Source organism: Puma concolor, chromosome A2, assembly GCF_028749965.1.
Source record: "Puma concolor isolate L17-30 chromosome A2, mPumCon1.1.hap2, whole genome shotgun sequence".
Lineage (NCBI taxonomy): Eukaryota > Metazoa > Chordata > Mammalia > Carnivora > Felidae > Puma > Puma concolor.
The window spans coordinates 13,097,058-13,120,173 of record NC_141668.1 but is presented as its reverse complement, the minus strand read 5'-3'; the positions used below and the strand labels follow the sequence as shown (position 1 = coordinate 13,120,173).

At 48.5% G+C, this 23,116-nt stretch overlaps 4 long non-coding RNA genes and 1 gene segment (V, D, J or C); 2 read left to right on the top strand and 3 right to left on the bottom strand.

Annotated features, from left to right (window-relative positions):
• The window catches only part of LOC112866698 (T cell receptor beta constant 2-like), a 197,090-nt gene that overhangs the window by 13,713 nt on the left and 160,261 nt on the right, over positions 1-23,116 (top strand).
• On the top strand, positions 1,235-1,586 carry LOC147583005 (uncharacterized). The gene is made up of 2 exons (XR_015244407.1): positions 1,235-1,292; positions 1,326-1,586. It is a non-coding gene; the product is annotated as an uncharacterized LOC147583005 (long non-coding RNA).
• LOC147583004 (uncharacterized) lies at positions 1,981-5,172 on the bottom strand. The gene is made up of 2 exons (XR_015244401.1): positions 4,520-5,172; positions 1,981-3,950 (listed from the first exon to the last, which is right to left on the bottom strand). It is a non-coding gene; the product is annotated as an uncharacterized LOC147583004 (long non-coding RNA).
• LOC147583003 (uncharacterized) lies at positions 6,549-8,006 on the bottom strand. The gene is made up of 2 exons (XR_015244337.1): positions 7,755-8,006; positions 6,549-7,452 (listed from the first exon to the last, which is right to left on the bottom strand). It is a non-coding gene; the product is annotated as an uncharacterized LOC147583003 (long non-coding RNA).
• On the bottom strand, positions 22,023-22,934 carry LOC147583002 (uncharacterized). The gene is made up of 2 exons (XR_015242708.1): positions 22,884-22,934; positions 22,023-22,310 (listed from the first exon to the last, which is right to left on the bottom strand). It is a non-coding gene; the product is annotated as an uncharacterized LOC147583002 (long non-coding RNA).

Genomic DNA, 23,116 nt, shown 5'->3' with positions numbered 1-23,116 from the left:
TCTAGCAGGGAGGGGGGGGAAGGCAGGAGATGATGCCAGTTTGCAATACCAGAAGGATCCAGAAGCCAATGCTTCATATTTCATATATCTTTAGAATATCAGCTGGGCTTCTCTTGTCTGAAATATAATGGCTATGTATCATAGGGTCTCAGGCATCTCTGAAGCAATCTTCTATATTCTGTTTGGTTTTTATTTATAATTAAGAATTGATTGGCGGGGCTCCTGGGTGGCTCAGTTGGTTAAGCGTCCAACTTCAGCTCAGGTCATGATCTCACAGTTTGTGAGTTCGGGCCCCGCATCAGGCGCTGTGCTGACAGCTCAGATCCTGGAGCCTGCTTAGGATTTTGTGTCTCCCTCTCTCTCTGCTCCTCTCCCACTCTCTCTCTCTCTCCTCTCTCTCGCAAAAATAAATAAACATTAGAATAAAAAAAAAAAGAATTGATTGACAATCTAGGAATTTTATCTAATTGAATAAAAACATGCCAGGTATTCCTTAAAGCAGAAAATATATTTTCTTAGTGTGGTTTATACCAATAGTTTATATTTCTATGTATTGGTGTGGAAATTTCTCCCTTTCTACCGTCAGAAATTCCATAAGACGCATCAGCTGCTCTGATAAAAGGTTTTAATGAATTTCATATGCACAAAATTCATAAAAAGCGTTCAGTTAAACAACATTGCCATCTGGGCTTGAGATAATTTTATCTGGTTTATATCCATGGAGATTCACTCTGGCTGGGATTTTCCGCCTCTGGGTGGCATCTGAGAAGGTGTCCCTGGTCATAGCTCATTGGCACTGGGGCTGGTGACCATCAGTGCCAGATGCAGCTGCACCAAGGATTTCGTCTCAGTAGCACCTGACATGGTGCTTTGCCATGGATTTAGAAAGTCAAGAAATAGATTAGAATAGTACATAGACTATTGGACTATTGGACTAGTCCAATAGATTAGTCCATATTCACTTTATACATTGCACTATTCTTTTAAAAATGTGTTCTTATTTATTTATTTTGAGAGAGAGATCACAAGTGAGCAGTGGAGGGGCAGAGAGAGGGAGAGAGAATCCCAAGCAGGCTCCGTGCTGCCAGCACAGAGCCCAATGTGGGGCTCAAACTCACTAACCGTGAGATCGTGACTTGAGCGGAAATCGAGAGTCAGCCACTTAACCGGCTGAGCCACCCAGGCGCCTCTACAAATGCACTATTTAAAATTTAGCAACACTTGGGGCGCCTGAGTGGCTCAGTCGGTGAAGCGTCTGACTTCAGCTCAGGTCATGACCTCACGGTTTGTAAGTGCCAGCCCCAAATCTGGCTCTGTGCTGACAGCTCAGAGCCTGAAATCTTCATATTCTGTGTCTCCCTCTCTCTCTGCCTCTCCCCCACTCCTGCTCTGTCTCTCTCTCTCTCTCAAAAATAAACATTTAAAAATAAATAAATAAACAAACAAATACATAAATAAATAAAATGTAGCAACACTTAGGTCAAATGTAAATGTTTAAAGAAATTTATGCTGGCAGTGAACTAAGAAAGTAGCAAGTGGATGGATGTTAACTGGTTTAGGAATTAAACTACCTCAGATTCTGTTTTCCCAAATTCCTGTTTATTTATTTATATTTTACTGTACATTAATCCAGACTGGCTTGCTTCTCCTTCCTAGCATTCTGTACAGAGGGTTAGAATATTTATTTCCTACTTGGGCATTGAAGAAAGTTTAGAGAATTTTAATCACATGCACATATGCAATCATATGTGGAGAAATGGGCATTCTGGTAACAATGAACAGAGGAAAAATAGCGTTTCTACAAGAGTAAGGTTAGAAGAGGAAGAAATAAATTCTCCAGGAGCTCCTGGCTGGCTCAGCAGGTAGAGCAAGAGACCCTTGACCTCGGGGTTGTGGGTTTGATTCCCACATTGGGTGTAGAGATTACTTAAAAATAAAATCTTAAAAAGAAAGAAAGAAATTCTCTAGCAGTAGGGTAACAGTGAGTATTGTTTCCTTTATTTTGGGGAAAGCTGATCGGCAGACACCTTGCAAAGAGACCTGTCTGAATGGTCTGCCTCGAGCGAGCTGTCTGGGGTCAGCAGAGCAAAAACAACGTCAGTTAATTATTCGTCATCCCAAACTCCTTGGCATTCCATCCGCAATCAGACACAGGCTGTCTCTGGATGATCTCGGCCACGCTTCCTCCTTAAGCAGCGCCATCTAACTTAGGCTAGGTTTACTGGGAATTTTCTCAAAACCAAAATATTTCCTCCTGCCACCTTTATTTTTATTACAATGTAGTTAGGGCTGTCTTTTTTCCTTTTTTTTTTTTTTTTTTTGGTCTGCTGGGGTTGGGGGCAGAAAACAAAAATAGTGCAATAGACAAAGGATGGAATAGCTTCTAATTTATTAACCTTTACCTCTTGTTAAGAGGCAGAGACAGAGCATGAGCAGGGGAGGGGCAGAGAGAGAAAGACACAGAAAACGAAGCAGGCTCCAGGCTCTGAGCTGTCAGCCCAGCACCCAACTCAGGGCTTGAACTCACAAACCATGAGATCATGACCTGAGCCCAGGTCGGCTGCTTAACCAACTGAGCCACCCAAGTGCCCCAGAATAGCTTCTAATTTAAACATACCCCAGGACTCATATCACAGTAGAGGCAATCTCTTGATTACTGCCCAGTAGGCCACATGGGGGCACTGTGGAACCGCTGAATGCCAAAAGTCGCCTGGGCAGAGCAGGGGCATGGAGCCAGCTATCTGGGACCAGGAGGGTTAAGGAAAGCCTTGCTTGGAGCTCTTTTCCACTACAAGGCTTAATGCTATCAACACTAATTTGAGATTGTGCAGTCCCATCAGGGGGCCAAACCTTCAGCTTGGCAGTCATTAGGGAGTCTCTCTGAGCTTGCAAGGGGAAAAAAGTGCAGTGTGGTGCTGGGAGGGGGCAGACTCCTTGCCCTAGCAGGAACAGGTAGAGGAACACCCGCCTGAAAGGAAAAGCTGAGCAGCTGTGGACACGCCTGTGGCTTAACCCCAGCTAGCCTAGACCCTCCCAGCCCTGCCCTTCATGTGTGGGGCTTTGCCGAACAAAGCAGAGTTCCTGGACCGGCGTAGCCAGGGACCTGGCAAGGGAGGCTCATGGGAACCAGGAGGGATAATGACATTGGACCAGTGACATTACTGCCTAACCTCCAGTCAGAGAAGGGATGCCCAGATCTTTAGCTCTCGGAGACCCAGAACTCTGAGCGGGGAGAAACCTGTCAGGTTCTGCCTTCCCCGCTGCATGCTGTGGGCTGCAGCCTCCTCTGCCACGTGGACCTTTGTCTCCTGGGAGCAAGTTTGTCCTTGTCCAGGTAGGACATCTCTCCTCTAAGCGTGACAGCACCTAAGTGCGTGGCACCATCGGGCTCCCTCTCGTGTTTGTTCCCCAGCCCCTGTGTCCTTCCCTCACAGGCCCAGTGGAGGCTGGAGCCACCCAAACTTCAAGACATCTGATCAAAGCAAGTGGACAGCAAGTGACTCTGAGATGTTCCCCTCTCTCTGGGCGCCCCAGTGGATCTTGTTACCCACCGGCCCTGGGTCAGGTCCCAGCTCTCCTTTGCATATTAGGATGAGTTACAGTGAGCAAAACGACCCTTGCCAGGTTAGCTCTCAGTGCGACATTTGGGTGACCGTCTCTCTGATCTGCACATGAACTTCTCGGAGCCACAGGGCTCGGCACAGCCCTGCAGAGTCACCAGAGTGGCGATGTGGGAGTGGTGACGTCAGAGGCAAATACTCCTTTCAGGGAAATGGGAGGTTCAAAGCTTTAGGCTGCTCACCCCCGGGGCCCCCACCCCTGAGCTGGATGACATCTTGGCTTCCCAGTGTTGCCATGGGCTCCAGGCTTCTCTGCTGCATGGCCCTTTGTCTTCTGGGAGCAGGTGAGTCCTGGGCACCGCGTGGAAGCCTCCGATATGCGTTTGCCACCTGAGTAATACAGGCTTGCTGATGATGGTTGCAGCAGGAGGCGTCCCCCCAGCTCTGCCCTCGGCTGCTTTCTCCCTCCTCCCCCGCAGGCCCAGTGGATTCCGGACTCACCCAAACTCCAAGACACCTGGTCAAGGCAAGAGGACAGCAAGTGACGCTGAGTTGTTTCCCTATCTCTGGACACCTGTCTTTGTACTGGTACCAACAGGCCGTGGGCCAGGGCCCCCAGTTACTCATTCAGTATTACAACAGGGAAGAGAGAGGCAAAGGAAACTTCCCGGAACGATTCTCGGCTCAACAGTTCCCTGACTCTCACTCTGAGCTAAACATGAGCTCCTTGGAGCTCACGGATTCGGCCCTCTATCTCTGTGCCAGCAGCCGTAACACAGCTCTGCACGATCCACAGCCTACTGTACAAAAATATCCGCCCCCTCCCAGCTCAGGAAGTGGGCTCTTGTCCTGGTAAAGAGACAGGCCTCTCCCAGACACTCGTTCTGCTGTTTATGTGTGTGACACGTCTTAATGCTCACAGAAATCATGCAAGGTTAAGTATTATTTTACCCGTTTACCTGAGGAGAAGTGGCTTTCCCGGGTCTCAGAGCAAGAAATCAAACTCAGTTCTGTTCCTCAACACCTGTGGTTCTCCCCTGCCCAGAAATGTCCCCTGATCTGGCTTCCCTTCCCAGGTCCAGATTAGCAGGATGGGAAAGATCATGCATCCATATGTGATCATCACAACCTCCTCCTGGGAAGAGGAACAGACCCAAACAGTTGTGGGTCCCTTGCTTTGTACAAGATACCGTATCACATAAAATGCAAAATGAAAATCAGTATGTTTCTTGTCTTTGACAGTTTTAGCATCTGCAGTATTCAATGCATAATATTCGTCTTAAATATTTGACTATTTCTATTGGATTCACCTGTCACCCGAGTGTAGGAGAATCACAACACTGCAAGTGCTGGGTACGTGAATGCACGACCACGGTTCAATTCTGCAGCAGGAGAGACTCACAGAAGAAAATAACACTATTACTTACTGACAACCTACTATATGCCAAATAAAAGTCCTTTATTTGCAAAATTTCAATTAACGATGAGAAAAAAAAAAAAAGCCTAAGAAGCAAATGCAATGACTGCTCTCATTTTAGAGATGAAGGGATTTGCCCTTAAGTTAAAGAACTTGACCATATTGAATATCAGCTGGTGAGGGGCAGATGTGGGACTCAACCCCGACCCCCACCCCCCACCCCCGTCTGACTGCCTCCTGAGCGCTGTTTACAACTCTCTGCTATCACGCATATTCGTGGGGACATCTGCCCCCAAAACCAGAATGCTGCTGCCTGTTCTTCTCAGCCTGGGTAGCTCTAATGACATCGTTGACAGAGATCGGTTTACCCGGGAGAAAGGGGCGTGGGAAAGAGTTCCGGCTGGCCGCCGTGTGTGCCTGGCTCTAATTCCAACTCCAATACAAGCCGCTCGTCAAGACCTGAAGCCAGCTTCTTGACATGGTGGGCTGAGAATTTTCACGTAGGAAATGAGACTAATAATATCTATCAGCATCACTCAGAGTACTCCAAAGAAACAAAACAGACTGTGTGTGTGTGTGTGTGTGTGTGTGTGTGTGTGTGTGTGTGTGTGTGTAACTTATTTATTACAGAGAATCAGCTCACACAACTGGGGAGGCCAGTAAGTTCAACATCTGCGAGCTGAGCTGGTTGTGCTGGAGACCCAGGAGGAGCTGATGTCCAAGTTCAAAGGCTGTTGAGCATGAAGAGTTGATGTTCTGATTCGCAGGCCAGCAGCTGGACAATTCTCTCTTACCTGGGGTAGAATCAGTCTTTCTGTTCTATTCAGGTCATCAGCTGATTGGATGAGGCCCACCTACGTTATGGAAGGCAATCTGCTTTACTCTACTGTCTAAAATGTTACTCTCACCTAATGTTAAAATCTACCTATGTAAATGTTAACCACATCCCAAAACACCCTCTCAGGAACCCCCAGAATGATATTCCACCAAGTGTCTGTGTACCCTGTGGCCCAGCCAAGCCATCATACTAACTTCTAGGTTTGTATAAAAGATTTAGGGGTGCCTGGGTGGCTCAGGCATTTAAGCATCCAACTTTGGCTCAGGTCACCATCTGACGGTTTGTGAGTTCGAGCCCTGCATCAAGCTCTGTGCTGACAGCTCAGAGCCTGGAGCCTGCTTCAGATTCTGTGTCTCCCTCTCTTTCTGCCCTTCCTCCAGTCTCTCTCTCTCTCTCTCTCAAAAATAAGCATTTAAAAATATTTTTAACCACTAATAAAATTTAATAAGCCAAAGTACCTAGCACATAATAAGAATCTGGATATATTGATTCCTTGTGCTAATCCCTGACAGCTTTTTCCCCCATTTCCTATGTGCAAAGGTAGATATGGACACATTTTACCTAAAACTCCTATAGCTGTCACAGAAATGTTAATATTTATGCCTGATGATTCATTTTGAAATTATCTAGAGCATGTAACATACATCCCTTCTCAGCCATTTTAAAATAAACTTTATTGACATAAGAATTATATACAATAAGCATTCCACACTTTAAATGAACAGAGCAATGCTTTTCTTTTGCAATTTACATGTATATACCCATGTAATACACACCCTACTAAGATACAGAACATTTCTACCGCCCAGAAAGTCCCCTCATGCTCCTTTCAAACACCTCTCTCCATCTCTGACAAGTTAGTGATATGATTTCTATTGCTATAGATTAATTTTGCTTAGGCATCTTTTTAAGGGACATTTCAAGTCTCTACCCGTTACAATAATTCACAGATAAATATTCAAGAGAGTGAGGTGCTTCTAGAAAGTTCTGTGGATAAGGAGTGCTTGAAATCATGTGAGATACCTGATCCATGTCAGGGACAACTCTATCTGGAGACAGATGGTTTGAAAAAAGGATCACCGAAAGCTCTTTCTAGCTGTTTGCAGCTGTTTCTATAAAATGTACTTACTCATTTGAATTCATTTCTTTTTTTCATGTGTCCCTTCATTCAAATTATTTTATAATAGAGTGTTGACACAAATTCATCATCTCCAAGGACATTATTTTGAGTTCCTATCAGATGCATACATAGCTGGGTTTCATGTTCACACACTGTGTGCTGGGGCTGAGCAGACCACGGGCAACTGTGGCTTTGTTGAGCGGTCATTCCATGTTGGAAGAAGGGTCCCCTTTGTCTGGACCCAGTGCCGAACCCTCAAAACACAAGCGTTGAACTGGAAGATCCCCCTTTGCATTCTGGCCTGCCACCATTCTGCACTGTGTGTTCTTCTGTCTCCTGGACCAGCGACGTCCCAGGCACAGACGCGAAACCCACTCACGGGTTTGCATGGCCCCAATTCAAAGCTCGACATTGTGGTTATAACATCAGGCTCCCCTTGGGTTCCAGCTTTAGTGCCTGTGTCCTTCTCAAGGCCCCAGAGATGCTGATTCACTGAGCCTCCAGACATGTGGTCATGCTAAAGGGAAACCAGCAGACAGGAAGGTGACCACAGACAGGAAACACAAAATTATATACCCAGGACCAGCTACATAATTTGCAGAGCTCATGGTTCAGATATTATTAAGAATTTGAAGATCACAACAGCAGAGCACTGAAGCCAGGGTGTGGGGTCTTTCTAAGTGGGGGACTGTGGGCAACACGATCGTTTCTGAGCTCCGCTGTCCTTATTACTTAATTAATGCCAGCCGTTCTCCACAAGAAGCTATTCCCCGTGGAATGCATGTCTCAGATGAAACTAACAGACCATTTTTCACTTACCCTGGAGGCGGCCACTTCCCCACAGTCCCTCACACACGTGAATACCTCTGTGCTAACACATCATCGGCACCACTGAGTAGCCATCGTCCTGCCACGAGGGAAGGTCACTCACAGGTGCGACGTGTTTCTGCTTGCCGCTGTCTCAGCCCAAACCAGGGAGGCGGGTGCTCTGCTACCTTTGGCAGGTGTCCTGACTCGGTAAGAAACAGAGCAAAACGGTTCCCCAAGAGTTGATGAGCCGGCCCCTTGAGGTTTGGAAACCCAGTATCAGGAGAACCGTCGCTGGAAGGACGTTAACAGGACGCTGGTCAATTAAGCAAAGCGAAAACGGATACTTGGAGGAGGAGTTGGGACTCACAAGTCATAAAAGGCATCGGGAAGCCCTTAATGATTTTTCCCCAATTCAGCACTACAGAAACACGCAGACACACAGAACCAGTGCATCAATGAAGAATTCTATCACAGGAGGAAAACATTACATAAGGTTACAAACTGTTTCGCAAAAAAGTGAAGGCTTGTGTCAGTTCAGACAAGTCCTTTCTCCCCATCCTAAGCTGTTCACGTGTACGTGGAGCTTTTTATCGGACCCTCTGGGGAAGGGCTGCGGCCCCCTGGAGGGTTGGCTCCGCCCAGGCAGGAAGAGTGACGTCTCAGAACGACTCCCCCGAGAGCCTCCTTCCCCGTCCCTCAGCACACATTCCCAGAAGAGCCCTCCGTCCGCCCTGCCCCTGCCATGAGCCTCGGCCTCCTGTGCTGTGTGGCCCTGGGTCTCCTGCAGGCAGGCGAGTCCTGAGCAGCGTCCCTTTCCTGAGTGCAAACCTCAAGGTCCCCGCTCTAGGCCTCTCTGTGGTGTCTGTGGCATCAGCTTTGTCTCCTTCTCCACAGGGCCCGTGAATGCTGGCATCACTCAGACCCCCAGATTCCAGATCCTGGGGACAGGACAGAGCATGACGCTGAGATGTGAACAGGACAAGGACCACGACTACATGTCCTGGTATCGACAAGACCCTGGACATGGGCTGCGGCTGATCCATTACTCCATCAGTGCTGGTACCACCGAGAGAGGAGAAATCTCCAATGGATACAACGTCTCTAGGTCAAATACAAAGAACTTCCCTCTCACGCTGGCGTCCGCAACTCCCTCCCAGACATCTGTGTACTTCTGTGCCAGCAGTGACTACACAGCGCTGCACAGCTGTCTCCTCTCTGCACAAAAAAAAGGCAGGGGGAGGGCCTGCGCCCCGGGACTCAGCAGAGCCCTCGGCACACTCCCAGCCCCCCCCCCCGACCCGAGCCCCAGAGCTCCGAGGGGCCCAAGCGCCCAGAGTGAACCTCGGTGTGGGCTGAGGTCCGTCTGCAAGGCACTGACAGCCTGGCCTGGACCCGACCAGACCTCAGGCGGCCGTGTCTCCACCTCTGGTCTGTGCTCTGAGCCGCCTGGCTGGCTGCGAAGGTGCTTCCCCAGCTCTGACTGTTCTACCCCCTGCCTAAGTCTGATGCTTCCGGGATGGAAATTGTTTGCACTGGGTAAACAACACAATGTGTTATTAACAATGTGTTATGAAATCAGATCTATCTAGATGCCCCCCTCCTTGTCTCCCCCTGGCACCTCAGTGCATTGCTCTCTGATGCCCGGGTATGGACCCTGCTCCCCCCAGCCTTTCCATAGGGGCAGCCCCAACAAGGCCCTGCTGGGTCTGTCCTCTAGCTGCCTCCGGGCCCAGCTCGCACAGCTCGCTGGCCCTCGGCTCTGGCCACACTGCTAGGCCCTCAATTCTGCCATGTCCCTTCCCATCTCAGGGACATCCAGGGCTGTTTCCTCTGCACTGGGCATGAGTCCTTCCTTCTTGCAATGGCTGACGCCCACTCATGCTCCTGTTCAAGGTCACCCTGGGTGGCCTGCCCTTTCTGGGCACACCTGTTTCCAGGGGAATGGCGGACACAGCTGGTGTATCTCTGTTCTAGATTTTCCAGACTTTTCTCTCAATCGGTTTTAAAGTACTGGTATCATAAAGACAAACTTCTCTGACAACCGTACATCGAAGGCTGAGCTGCTTCAGACTCTGTGTCTCCCTCTCTCTCTGCCCCTCCCCTGCCCACACTCTGTCTCTCTCTCTCTCAAAAATAAATATTAAAAAAAAAATTAAAGGGGCGCCTGGGTGGCACAGTCGGTTAAGCGTCTGACTTCAGCCAGGTCACGATCTCGCGGTCCGTGAGTTCGAGCCCCGCGTCGGGCTCTGGGCTGATGGCTCAGAGCCTGGAGCCTGTTTCCGATTCTGTGTCTCCCTCTCTCTCTGCCCCTCGCCCATTCATGCTCTGTCTCTCTCTGTCCCAAAAATAAATAAACGTTGAAAAAAAAAATTAAAAAAAAATAATTAAAAATAAATATATAAATTTCAAAAACAGAAAGGAGGTTACAAACACTTATTTAGTCATCCAAGTATGTTACAACATAAATCCTGCTCCCTGAGGTTGAGGGGATGGACAGAGAGGGTGATGTCACTAAGTGAACTCCCTTGCGTGGATGAGGGGCCTCCCTCCTCCTCTGCTCGTGCTCAGGAGAACCTGATGTGGCGAACATCCTAGCCCTGTCCTGACCCTGCCATGGGCACCAGACTCCTCTGCTGCGTGACCCTCTGTCTCCTGGGGGCAGGTGAGTCCTCAGAACACCGAGTGAGCGCATGTGTGTGAGCGGGAGGGATAAATACATGCAATGATTGCAGTCGATTTCCTCCTCGCTGATCCCAACTTTGTCTCCACAGGTCACACAGGAGCTGGTGTCCTCCAGTCCCCCCGGCACAAGGTCACAAAGAGGGGCCGGGACGTGGACCTCAGGTGTGACCCAATTTCTGGTCATGCTGGCCTCTACTGGTACCGACAGGCCGTGGGGCAAGGCCCGGAGTTTCTCGTTTCCTTCCAAAACAAGGACAAAGTAGACTCCTCAGGGATGCCCAGCAACGATCGGTTCCAGGTGAACAGGTCCGAGGGGTCCTACTCCATTCTGCAGATCCAGCGTGCGGAGCCGGGGGACTCAGCTGTGTACCTCTGTGCCAGCAGCCCTACCACAGTGGGGCACAGCCACCTCCTTCCTCTTCACCAACCTCAGACTTCTCTCTCCCTGCACCTGAAGACCGTAAACAGACTGTCCCTACTCATCGTTCCCCAGTCACAAGATGTAGATTTGGATATCAGCTCTCAGCTGTCCTTGGGTAGAAAAAGACACTAAACTCCTGAAGGGAATGTAAATGAGGGTGGATCAAATAATTATGGCCCATAGGGTTGGAAGACTCCCAGGGCTGGCTCCGGGCTCCAAGGCCAGGACTGAACAACAGGGACACAGTAGTCCTTCTGCAAGACCCGAGGCTTTCCGTGTAGTGGACGGTGCCTCCTTCTCTGCATTTGTGGTCCCATCTGGGAAGTTTGTGTCATTCTTGACATATTCTTACTTCTTTTTTTTTTTTCATTATTAATTATTTATTTTGAGAGAAAGAGAGAGAGAGACCATGGAGGGGCAGAGAACAAGGGAGAGACAGAATGCAAAGCAAGCCCCAGGCTGCCAGCACAGGGTCCAATGTGGGGCTCGAACCCACAAGCTGTGAGATCACGATCCGAGCCGAAATCAACAGTCAGACGCCCAACTGACTGAGCCACCCAGGCACCCCCATATTCTTACTTCTAAAGCCTCTCTGTCCCTGAAACTTTGGAAGCTTGAGCAACACAGGAGCAAGTCTGTCTTCCTGTATGAAGCCAGGTCTTTACTGCTTTCGTGGTGGTGACGGGACAAGAAGGATCATAACGATAAGATGTCCCATCCTCTGCCCGGTTTGGACACGCCATTTTCTCTCTCTGTCGTCATTTTCCCACGTGTGCGGTCCTAGTAGTGAGAGTGCAGCACATTTGAACAGCTTCCCCAGGCTCGCCTCGACGCCCTGAGTGAATCCAATTTTTAGAGACGCAGTGTTTTCTTTGATGCACTGGCCTTTTTATTTGAAAAAATTCCCTTGAATTCTTTGATTCAAGAAGACAGGATATTTTCTTGATAATAATGCCCCTATTTCCTTTTTACTTATTTTATTTGCTGCATTATATATCATGATATGTTACTTGTTATAAATATAAATAATTATGCAGTTATAACATCTTCCACTCACCCGCCGGTGAAGCTGTGGTTTGTATCTATGAAGTCAAAAGCCATGGTCAGAGCTCATAGACTCATGGATCATGAGTTTCTGGGTGTCCTAAGAGATAGTCCAGGACCCTGAGTCTGGGATAGACTGTCACAGACTCAGCAATGATGGAGGTGCCCTGAGCCTTTCACAGCTGGTAAGGGGGTTACAATCATCCCAAATCCACTTATCAGAAACTGTGGTGTCTCAGGACACCAGATTTGTTTCCCCAGAGAATGGGTGTTCTTGGAAGAGAGTTTTCCTGGTCTTATTTTTTTTTTCATTTTTATTTATTTATTTTGAAAGAGGGAGAAAGGGAGAGAGAGGGAGAGAGGGCATACAAATGGGGAGGGGCAGAGAGAGAGGGAGAGAGAATCCCAAGCAGGCTCCACACCGTCAGAGCAGATCCCGACGCGGGGCTCGATCTCACAAAAACGTGAGATCATGACCTGAGCTGAAATGAAGAGTCCAATGCTCAACCATCTGAGCCACCCGGGCACCTCAATCCTGGTCGTATTTTAATGTGGCATCAGCAAAGCACTGCTCAGTCTGCTTCCCTGTGTCTCCGGAAGTGAGCCAGGCTAGGGCCCAGCCGGGAATCCCTTATCCTTGGAAGGCCATGCCAGAGACTTCCTTCCCAGGCCCTGTTTCCAACTGTGCCACCATTCTCCACATGACCCTGGCAGTCCCATCTTCCCTCCTTGCTGCCTAAATCAGGACACGCACGTTGTACGAGCTCGCCATTGAGTGTCGCCTGTCCCTGGCTCACCTTGATTCCTCCCATCCTTATTTTCCCACTAGACGCTGTATCCTCCATGACTGCCTATCGTCTTGTAAGATGTTCCATATTTTTCTTATATTTCAATTTTACTTTTTATTTGCACACACGGGACCCCATTGTGAAGGTAGTCTCGTTATATTCCTAGTCCTCAGCTGATCTGTATTTTGGAGGTACGGTTGGTTGATTGCCCCTTTGGTGGTGGAAGAGGGGTGTTTTTGTTTACTTTTAGTAACAGAGATAAATGAGCCTTCTTATATTTCATCTCCCGTACTTTTCTTCCTATTTTAGACTAAATACTATTTTCTTCCATTCCTCCCATTTTGTCCCTCTCCGTCTCAGGAGATAGTTTTAAGGGAGAAGATTTTGGTTGGACTCTCACTGCCAGATGTGTGACAGCAGTTAAGTAGAATGAGGGCGGGAGATTAAGCATGGCATCTCAAAGGAGTAGAGTCAAGGTTCGGATTGGTGTTGGGATTAGGGTTTAAAGAAGTTGAGCATAAAATTTGCAGGATGCTGGGGTTCCTGGCTGGCTCAGTCAGTTGAGGGTCCAACTTCAGCTCAGGTCATGATCTCACAGTTCATGGGTTCAAGCCCCATGTTGGGCTCTGTGCTGACAGCTTGGAGCCTGGAGCCTGCTTCACATTCGTGTCTCCCTCTCTCCGCCCCTCCCTCGCTCGTGCTCTGTCTCTCCCTCTCTCTCTCTCAGGAATAAATAAACATTAAAAAATGTTTTTATTTAAAAAGTTTGCAAGACGCTACTTCTGGAATATTCTCCCTGTTGACTATGCAGACACTTCCCAGCATCCCTTGGGCCATTGCAGAAGAAACAATGATGCAACTTCAGTTACTGGCCACAAGATGGCACTGTGATGCCACTGAGATCTGAGGGGTTCGGAAAAGTCTGGGAGAGCAGCCTGGGGAGGGAGAGGGTTAAGAAAAACAGGCGTGGATCCAATACCAGGCAGATGTTGAAGTTTTCCGTTATTGCTAGGCTACCTACAGCTATGGAAGAGGTGGGAGGTCCCTCTAAACTTTAATGAGCTCCACAGTTGAAGGATTTGGATGAGGCAGGCTTGATGTCAGGGGCAGGTGCAGACAGAGGAGCAACTGTCTCAGAGGAGTATGGGAAACCAAGGGGGTGGGTGCACCCTAAACTCAGTGCACCGCAGCCACACCCCGTTGCCCCTGCAGGCCTTGCTAAGCATCGTCTACGTGAGGAGTAGCTGACCCCTCCTGAGCCAAGTCAGAAGGGACCCTGGGCCAGGGAGAGTTGGAGAGGTGGGAGGCGATGACATCCCAGGCAGACCCGTTTGTCCACTGAAGAGCTTCCAAGCTCGCTCTCCCAGTCCTGCGGATGACAGCATTTAGTTGGGACAGCACCCTTCTCACCCTGCCCCTTCCATGAGCCTCAACCTCTTTTGTGTGACTCTTGGTCTCCTGGGAGCAGGTGGGTTCTGGACTCAGCTGGAACCCCGAGCCATGATTTTGCCAAGTCCCAGCTCCAAGCCTTTCCCTTTGCTTTGCACATTCAGGTCACGCCTTCAGCCTTGCCTCGACCCTCTGTATCCCTCTCCCGCAGGCCCCGTGGATGCTGCAATCACCCAGATGCCAAGATACCATATTATACAAACAGGAACCAGGATGATCCTGGAATGTACTCAGGATGAGAACCATTTTGCAATGCACTGGTATCGACAAGACCCAGGACAGGGGCTGAAGCTGATCCATTATTCAAGTGGTACGGGCAGCTCTGTCGAAGGGGGTGTCACAGAAGGGGTACAGGGTCTCCTGAGGGAAGAAGGAGCATTTCTCTCTGACCCTGGAGGCTGCCGGCACCAACCAGACCTCTCTGTACCTCTGTGCCAGCAGTGAGACCACAGCACTGCATGGCCAGCTGCTCTCTGCACAAAAAGCTCAGCCGCAGGCATGAAGGACACTCCTGCCTGAGGCCTTGCCTCAAGAGGGGAAATAACAGCCTTTACCGAGGCTTTCGAGGCTTTCGCCTGACTTCCCAGCGATGGGATCTCAGGCCGAGGGGCCTTCTTCCAGGGACCCTTGGTGTGAACTGAGGTCCATCACTACAGGAGGGGGGTGTGTAAGTAGAAGCAAATAGCACCTAATGTTATTCCACTCGATCTGGAATATTCTGGTAATTGAGTCAAGCACAGAAACAGTAGCATCTAACATGAAATGTATATTTCACTTTCTTTTCAATGGAGAGAAACAAAGCAGAAAGCAGCTAAGCAGGTTGAAACTCCCTGGATGGTCTGGGATTCTCCAGATCTAAAACTACTACATAAAATCTCAGGCTTCAAAAACACTGCACACCCTGCAAAAATTCTCTGGAGGAAAAAAAAATTGTTAACAATTTATAAAACACATACGGGGAAATTTCCCGCTCAGGGGAAATGTTAAAGGCTTTAAACAGCAGCGTTACAGCCAAAGAGACTACAAACTAAGTTTCTGTCTGTGGTTGTCGCCTAGTGTTCTGAACCTTCTGGGGCTCGGGAGGGTTCGAATTCTTAAGGAAGGAACTGAGTTCTTACCATCTCTTTGGTTTACACTGAAATCCACAAGCTCCTCAGGGTTTTTCTTGTAAAATATTACAAAATGATATTGGGCAATCATTTTATCCTCCCCACAGTCCATTTCCCTCCTTGGGTCCCTGTAGGTAAAAGTCCGAACCCAGGAACAATGTGGCCTGGCTTGGCATCCATTAACTCCCAACAGTGGGCAGTCCATGGTTGGGCTTTACAGGAAGTGCAGGCCCCAGGAGGGTGTGGTCCTACACTGCCCTTGTCCACTCTGAACAAGGTGACTGTACCTGTGATTTGCTGCAGGCTCACCCACGACGTGCTCACAGAGAGGGGAGAAGGCTGCTTGCCTGGCAAAAAAATCAATTCACTGATGGGACCATCTGCTGAAAGCTGAAATGAAATGCTGGGTGGCAAAACTAACAAATGACCAATTTCCCAAACTATGGGGCTTACAGCACTTTAGGGTTCGTGGAATTTCTAAAGCGTTGGAGGATATTTTTTTAAGTTTTTGACCCTTGAAATCTCAGCCATTGATCCTCAGCTGTTTCTTAACAAACTTGTTAGTCAAGCTTATTTTGATGCCAAATTTGGAGGCTTATATATTTCGTTCTTGGAGAACTTCTAACATTTTCAGTATTTCATGTATGTGAGTGCTCTTGTCTTCTCTTATTTGCGTGTGATTTATTTCCAAATCAGACTATGTGGAATGCAAGCATAAAATTGTGTAGGTCTCCCACCTTTTATGAAACTTACTTATGCTTTAGTAACGCTTTATTAAAGTATAATTAAGAGAGAGTAAAATACTGAAATTAACACATGATACAGGTACAGCTTGGTAAATTTGGACGAATGTATACACCAGTGCGACCTTGACCAAAATCAAGATAAAGAATATTTCCATCACCCAAGAAAAGTTTCCTCATGCTCATTCCCAATCAATTTCTCTCCCAGAGCTAACCACTTTTCTGATGTTTATCACCATAGTTTTGCCTATACTTGAACTTCATGTGAAGTAATTTCAATCTAAAATGGGACCAGAGGATATAAATTGAAAAAATCTCATGCGTGTGAACCCTCAGAAAAACAAAACGTAAGGATTGAGAGACTGATTTCCCACAAATGCCTCATTTATAGAAAACTGTTAATGTTGGAATTTTCTTAATAATAGGGAGTTGGTCAGGACTTGCCTCATATCGCCCTCGGGAGATTTTTGCTTATGGTTTCCAGAGGCATAACCGAAAAATGACCCAGGTCATGTTGGTCTTGCAAAAGAAGCTGAATTGAGCTTTGTTTGCCTGACTGGACTGGTTTTTGTCTGTATTTTCAAAGCTGGTCTCCCTTTGTTTTCAATTCTAACAGACCTAACTGAGCTCTCTCCTCTCCCCATCCCCTGCCCATGGGAACAGCCCATCCCCAACCCTCGGCAGATATCCCTGGAGCTTGCTTCAGTCTTCCTGTCCTGAACCGTACTTCCTCTGCTGTTTCCCCAAGCTCATCTTTTTGACAATTTTGATCTGGCCTCAGTTTTCCTTTTTATTTAGGTTGACAGCTACATAAATAGAACCATATAATGAATGCTCTTTTTTAATTGGCTTTAATCTTTCTCAAAAATTAATATTTTTGAAATGTACTCACGTTGTTGTGTTTATCAGCAGTTTCTTCTTTCTTATTACTGTGTGGTATTCCATTGTATAAATGTAGTGAGATTTGTTTTTCCATTCTATTCTGCTTGGATACCAGGCTTGTAACAGTCTTCAGCTGTTATGGATAAAGTTGTTCTGAACATTCTTGAGCAAACAGTTGTGGATAAATGCATTTATTTCCCTCAGGTATAGACAAAAGAGTGAATTACTGATTCGCAGGGTGGATACACATTTGACTTCATTAGAAAGAGTTGAACGGTTTTCCAAAGTGGCCAATTTACACTACCGAGGGATGCGGGTCCCCTGGCTCCACATTCTCACCAACATTTGGTGACCTCCATCTTTTTATTATTATCCATTCCGTGGGGAATGTAGTGGTATCTCGTTTACATTTCACCACTGAGTAATGATGTTTGCTTTTGGGCCATTTCTATGTTCCTATTTTCTTTTGTAAGGGCCTGCTTTTATATATGTTCATTTAAAAAAAAAATTGGGTGGTTTTTATACTATGGATTTGTGGGAGATATTTTATGTTCTAGATAGGAGTCTTTTGACCATTGAATATGCCGAGTCTGTCTTCCTGGAGTGGCTTTGCCTTGTGCTTGCCTGATGTTGCCTCTCAATGAGCTCAAGTTTTACATGTTTGTAAAGTCTCATTTACAATTTTTCACTTTTGGGACACCTGGGTGGCTTAGTTAGTTAAGCGTCTGACTTCAGCTCAGGTCATGATCTCAAGGTTTGTGAGTTCAAGCCCCGCATCGGGCTTTCTGCTGTCAGCACGGAGCTTGCTTTGAGTCATCTGTCTCCCTCTCTCTCTCTCTTTCTCAAAAATAAAATAAAACATTAAAAAAATTAAAAATAAAACATGTTAAAAAAAGAAATTTATGTATTTCTTTTACTTTTCCATCTCGTGCCCTTTGCATCCTGTCTAAAACATGTTTGCCTACCCCAAAGTTGAGTCTTTTCCTCCTTCTTTTTTTTTTTTTTTGAGGTTTATTTATTTATTTTGAGAGAGAGAGAACAGGAGTGTGGGAGGGGCAGAGAGGGAGGGAGAGAGAATCCAAGCAGGCACCACATCATCAGTGCAAAGCCTGATGTGGGGCTTGATCCCATGAACCGTGAGATCAAGAGTTGGGCCCTTAACCAACTGAACCACCCAGGTCCCCGAGTCTCTCCTTTCTATTTCCTGCTCTGCTCTGCTGTGGCTGCCCCATTCCTTGTTCTCTGTCATCAGCTGAAAATGCTCCACCTCCAAAATCACAAGGTAATGACCCCACTCTCTGCACACAGTTTCTTATCCCTCTTGTTCCTTGACGTTATTGGGATCTCCCATCCATTGGTATCCATGCTTCCTTCCTGTTCCCTGGGGTCCTTCCAAAGTCTCATTACTTCACACTAGGGTAAATTCAATGATGTTACATTCTTTTGATACAACCTTACAAACCATCTTCACTGTCCCACCAGAAATTTCTTAGATTGCCCTTACATCGCAGAAACCAAGCCAGAGTTGCATGCACTGATCTCTCTTTTTCACAGCGACAGCCGAGTGCCATCCTAATGAGCCACACACCTGCACGAACCAGTATCGTGATAAATCACTGGTTAATAACCTTACCTGCCTTTGCATCCCTGCTTTAAGATTCCAGTGTTCTTGTTAGCCTTCAAATATCTAACATGTGTCTAATATTTCAAACCTTTCTCACTCACCTTAAAATTTGCGTTTCTTTCCTTCTTGCTGTTTAAATCAAAAGCCAAGGGCACTGTCCCGTGAAGGACAACAACCGTGGGGGGGGGGGGTCAGAGTGAGGGTCCTGAAGAGGGATCTCCCCAGAGCACCATGCTGTCTACCACATACGTGAAGAAACTGGCCTGCCTTGAACTTGCCTAGGTGAGAGTAGGTGAGGAATATAGTCATTCTTCCCTGAAGCCTCTGGATTCTTTGTCCCCGAGTCACACTGTTCATTTTCATGTTCACGTTTCTCTACGCTTCTGCTGAGTATCTCAACAGTGCTAATTGCAGAATGTTTGGGCTTTTGTTGCTTTATTTTTTTAAGCCAAAATACCGTCTCCAGACCTCCTTCTCCCTTGTTATGTCTATTAGTGCACAGGTGTGGCGGGGCTAAGGGAAACTAGTAAGGGAAGAAGCATCATCCTAGGACTGGGGTAAGTGGGTGGCTCTTAATCCCTGAGCCAACTGGGCCCAAGGAAATGACACGTGTGGGTCCCTGGACACTCAGGCGCCGTGGCTAAGCCTGTTGGTGCTGTGGCCTCTAGCGGGGAAAAGAACTGACTGTGAGACGTAGCCCCGAGAAGGGAGCTGAGGGAACAGATCTCACAAAGAGTCGGTGACCCCGTCCCCTTTTCTCCCCTGCCGTTATGTCCCATACGCAGAACCCAACTGCAAGGTCGAAAAGAAAGGACCCCAGTAAGTATCATCCACAGAGGTCAGCCCCTTAGGACAGGGTGGATCTGAAGGGATAAACATAAACTATCCAGAACATTACACCTGGGATTGCCTCGAGGGTGAGAAACCCCAGGGTGGCTAAGCCTGTGCTATAAGCCGATAAAGTCACGGAATGGTTTCTGGGGAATCTTCACTCCTAGTAATTTATAGGCAACCCAGGCCCCTCTGGATCCAATCAGATGGACTGAATCGTGGTGACTCTGCAGCACCAGCTACTCAGGACAAGGGACTGGGAATGCTGTCGGGGAAAGGCACACGCAAAGACAAAGCTTGGTTCGAACCTAACATCTGACAGGGGATTTGAGGACACACAGGGAGGGTGGGGACAGAGTTTACTCACAGCCCGTCACCCCAGCCGGTGCGATAGTGGGCGAGCTCCAGCCGGAGAAGAGGTGGGGTAGGCAGGGCGGGTCGGTGGGGGGGAGGGGTGGTCAGCAGGTGCATCAGAGGAGGCCAGCCTCAGAGAAACATCAGCACAGCCCCGTTGGCCCGCCTTCCTGCCCGTAGGCTGAGAGGGGAGTCTGGTGTGCCGGGCCCCGCTGTCCGTGGGGTGATGCCAACAGGGCAGTGCCATCACAGAATCATCTTCCAGCCAGGAAAAGGGAACCCGAGAGCTCAGCTCTTACCCATCAGGACCAGAACCCCGAGCACAAGAGCCACGGCACTGCCATGGGCTCCAGGTTCCTCTGCTGGGTGATGCTTTGTGTGCTGGGAGCAGGTGAGTCCCATGAACAAGGACAAGCATCGGTCTTCTGAGCTGGCTGACTCCTGAATCCTCTACTTTACCTTCTGGGTAAGCCATCAGGCTCTCTCCCATGCTCATTTTATGTCTGCATTTCCCACAGGGCCAGTGGAGGCTGGAGTCACCCAAACTCCAAGATACTTGATCAAAGCAAGAGGACAGCAAGGGACGCTGAGATGTTCCCCTATCTCTGGGCACTCCAGCGTATCTTGGTATCAACAGGCCCTGAATCAGGGTCCCCAGATCATCTTTGAGTTTTTTGAGTATACACAAAGAACAAAAGGAAACTTCCAGGATCGATTCTCAGGGCAACAGTTCCACAACTACACCTCTGAGCTGCATGTGAGGTCCTTGGAGCCGACGGACTCGGCCGTGTATCTCTGTGCCAGCAGCTTGGCACAGCCCTGCAGAGTCACCAGCCTTCTGTGCACAAACCTCCCTGCTTGCTCCAACAGCGACAGAGCACACAGGCTTCCACCCAGGGTTCACTCCTTCCAGGGAGCTTTTCAGTCGTTTCGAAGACCTTTCCTGCATCCCCCTGAGCTCAGAGCACGGCCCACACAGAACCCAGGCTCACGGGCACGCACGCGCACTGAGCATTTCCACATCTGTCCCCACAGTACCAGGCGCTTGTCAAGTCCTGGGTGACTCCAGCATAGGAGGGGCAACCGAGCCCTCAGCGTGGGCTAGATCCTTTGTATATATTCTACGTTTTAACACTTTGTGACGATCATCCAAATCAAATACTCCTCTACCTTTTTTGTAGATGAAAAGAGGTGAGGAGGCTAAGTGGTTTCCCACGTGTCTCCTGGTCTAGAAGAGGCAGAACTGGGAAGTCAGCTTGTCTGTGTTTCTCAAGCCCCAGCTTCCCCCACGTACCCTTCCCCCACCCATAGCCTCTGAGCCTCCCCATCAGTAGTTAGAGGCCCAGGCACCCCCAGAGCCCCCTGCGGCCCCGCTGAGCCGCGATGGAAAGTCCATGCACCATCGTGGCCTGTTCCATGGCAGCTCTGGGGGACGTATAATTCCACACGGATTCCTCATCATCTGTACCCATTCCTCATGTCTTTTCCTAATCTGTAGTTTACGTTTTCATTTTTACGGGGTGCTTTGCTGCACGCGAGTTTGATGTAATGCAGTTGAAATGACAGTTTTCTTGGTGTCTCCACGAAACAAATTCTTCCTTAAGTGAAAGCCTAAAAGTATTTTCCTTAATTTATTCCAGGAAAGTGACAATTTTACGTTTCAAAAGAAAGAATAAGTGTACCTGGAATATATTTTCATGTGAGGAATGGAGTGGAGATCCAGGAATAAGACAAAGGGACATATATTCATTCGGGGCAGAGGAAATAGCCTGTAACAAAAGATTCCGAGGGACGAAAGGAGCACGCCACGTGCAAGGAGAAACCTGGACCCGCTTGAGCGTGGCTGAGACAGAGAGAGCCAGGGGGGAGGTGGGGGGCAAACAGTATAGGACCTTATAATGCTATAACCTCACAGAAGAAAGGCAGTCAGGAGCAGAGACCATATGAGTCAAGGTCTACGTCTGGATGTGGAGGGTGGTTGAGGGTAGACGAAGGTGGGAGGTGGATGAGGGAGTCACTGGCTGGCTCCACTGAGAGCCAGCTCTTATTTCCCCAACACCCAGGCTGGAGAAATGTCCCCTTCATCTCCCATTCTGCCGCGACTCTGCATGGCCACCAGGCTCCTGTGCTGTGTGGCCCTTTGTCCCCTGGGGCCGGTGAGCCCTCTAGAGCCCTGTCCTGGGGCACACTAAGCCCTATTCTAAGCCTTTACTTTGAGTCTACCTTATCAGGGTCGCTCTTGGGCACTGTCTCCTGCTTCGGCTTCTCTCAACCTCGGGTGCCACGGATACGGGAACTACCCAGACCCCCAAAGTAACAAGAACGGGACAGAAAGGGACACTGAGATGCGTATGGTTGTCATCTGCACTATATGTATAGGTATCAATAGGACCCCGAACAGAGCTAAGCTGATATAGTATCGCACCCACAAAGGAGAAATCCCCGACAGGCCTGTGACTTTCTGTCACAGCCACAGGTGTTGTCCTCGTGTCTGACAGTCCATCCTTGACCTCTGTGTCCTCTTGTTCCAGCCGTCACCCCACAGCCACCTCCCTGCACAGACAGGCCAGCAGAAGACACAGGTGGGCCTGTCCCCATCAGGGAAGATGTCGTCCCAGGGAAGCCTCTCCTGGGCTCCCTAAATGGCAGCATGATCAGAAACAGGATGTCAAACACTGGTATTCAAAGGTGACGGAGAAGAGAGAGAAATGGCTCCTCTATTCTTTTGGGGGGTGGGAGGGTGATTCCCAAGGGCACACATACCCATGGGAAAGGTTAGGGGCCAAAGTAACCAGCCTAAAACCTTGAACCATGGCATGGATGTCCACGTCCACGTATCCCTGGGCAACACCAGAGTCACCGAGCTGAGGGTCCCTCAACCCTGTGCCCTGGCGTCCCCCAGCTAGCACCCTGACAGTGTTGTGGACGGGGTGCAGGACCCTTGCCCGGCTCCCTTCCTTTGCCAGATGAGTAAGGCTGTTTGTGAACTCAGAGGCTCTATTTATAGGGAGAGGCCCTGTATTAGTCCTTGAAGAATTGTAAGAGTCTTTCTGGGTGGAAATAATGAACCGCTTGCCTAGGATGGCCCAAGGAGAGACTGAAACCCCAGTTTGCCTGAATGATTCACATCAAAGCTTTAAAGACTAATACAGTTTCATCTCCTAAGGCAGGGGAAGACCAAAAATAGACTATTTATTTCAAAGAGTCAAACCTGACAAAGACCGGAGTCAGAACATCTTCCCTGGGGACAGCCTCTCTTCCCACTCATTTGCAAAGACTTTGAGGAAGCTGTGACCTGTTGACAGACACTGGGACAACATCACAATCAGCCTGTAACAATGCTGCTTGAATTAGAAGCAAAGAACAAACTGAGGATTGCTGGGGGGTGTTGGGTGGGGGATGACTGGGTGATGGGCGTGAAGGAGGGCACTTGTTGGGATGAGC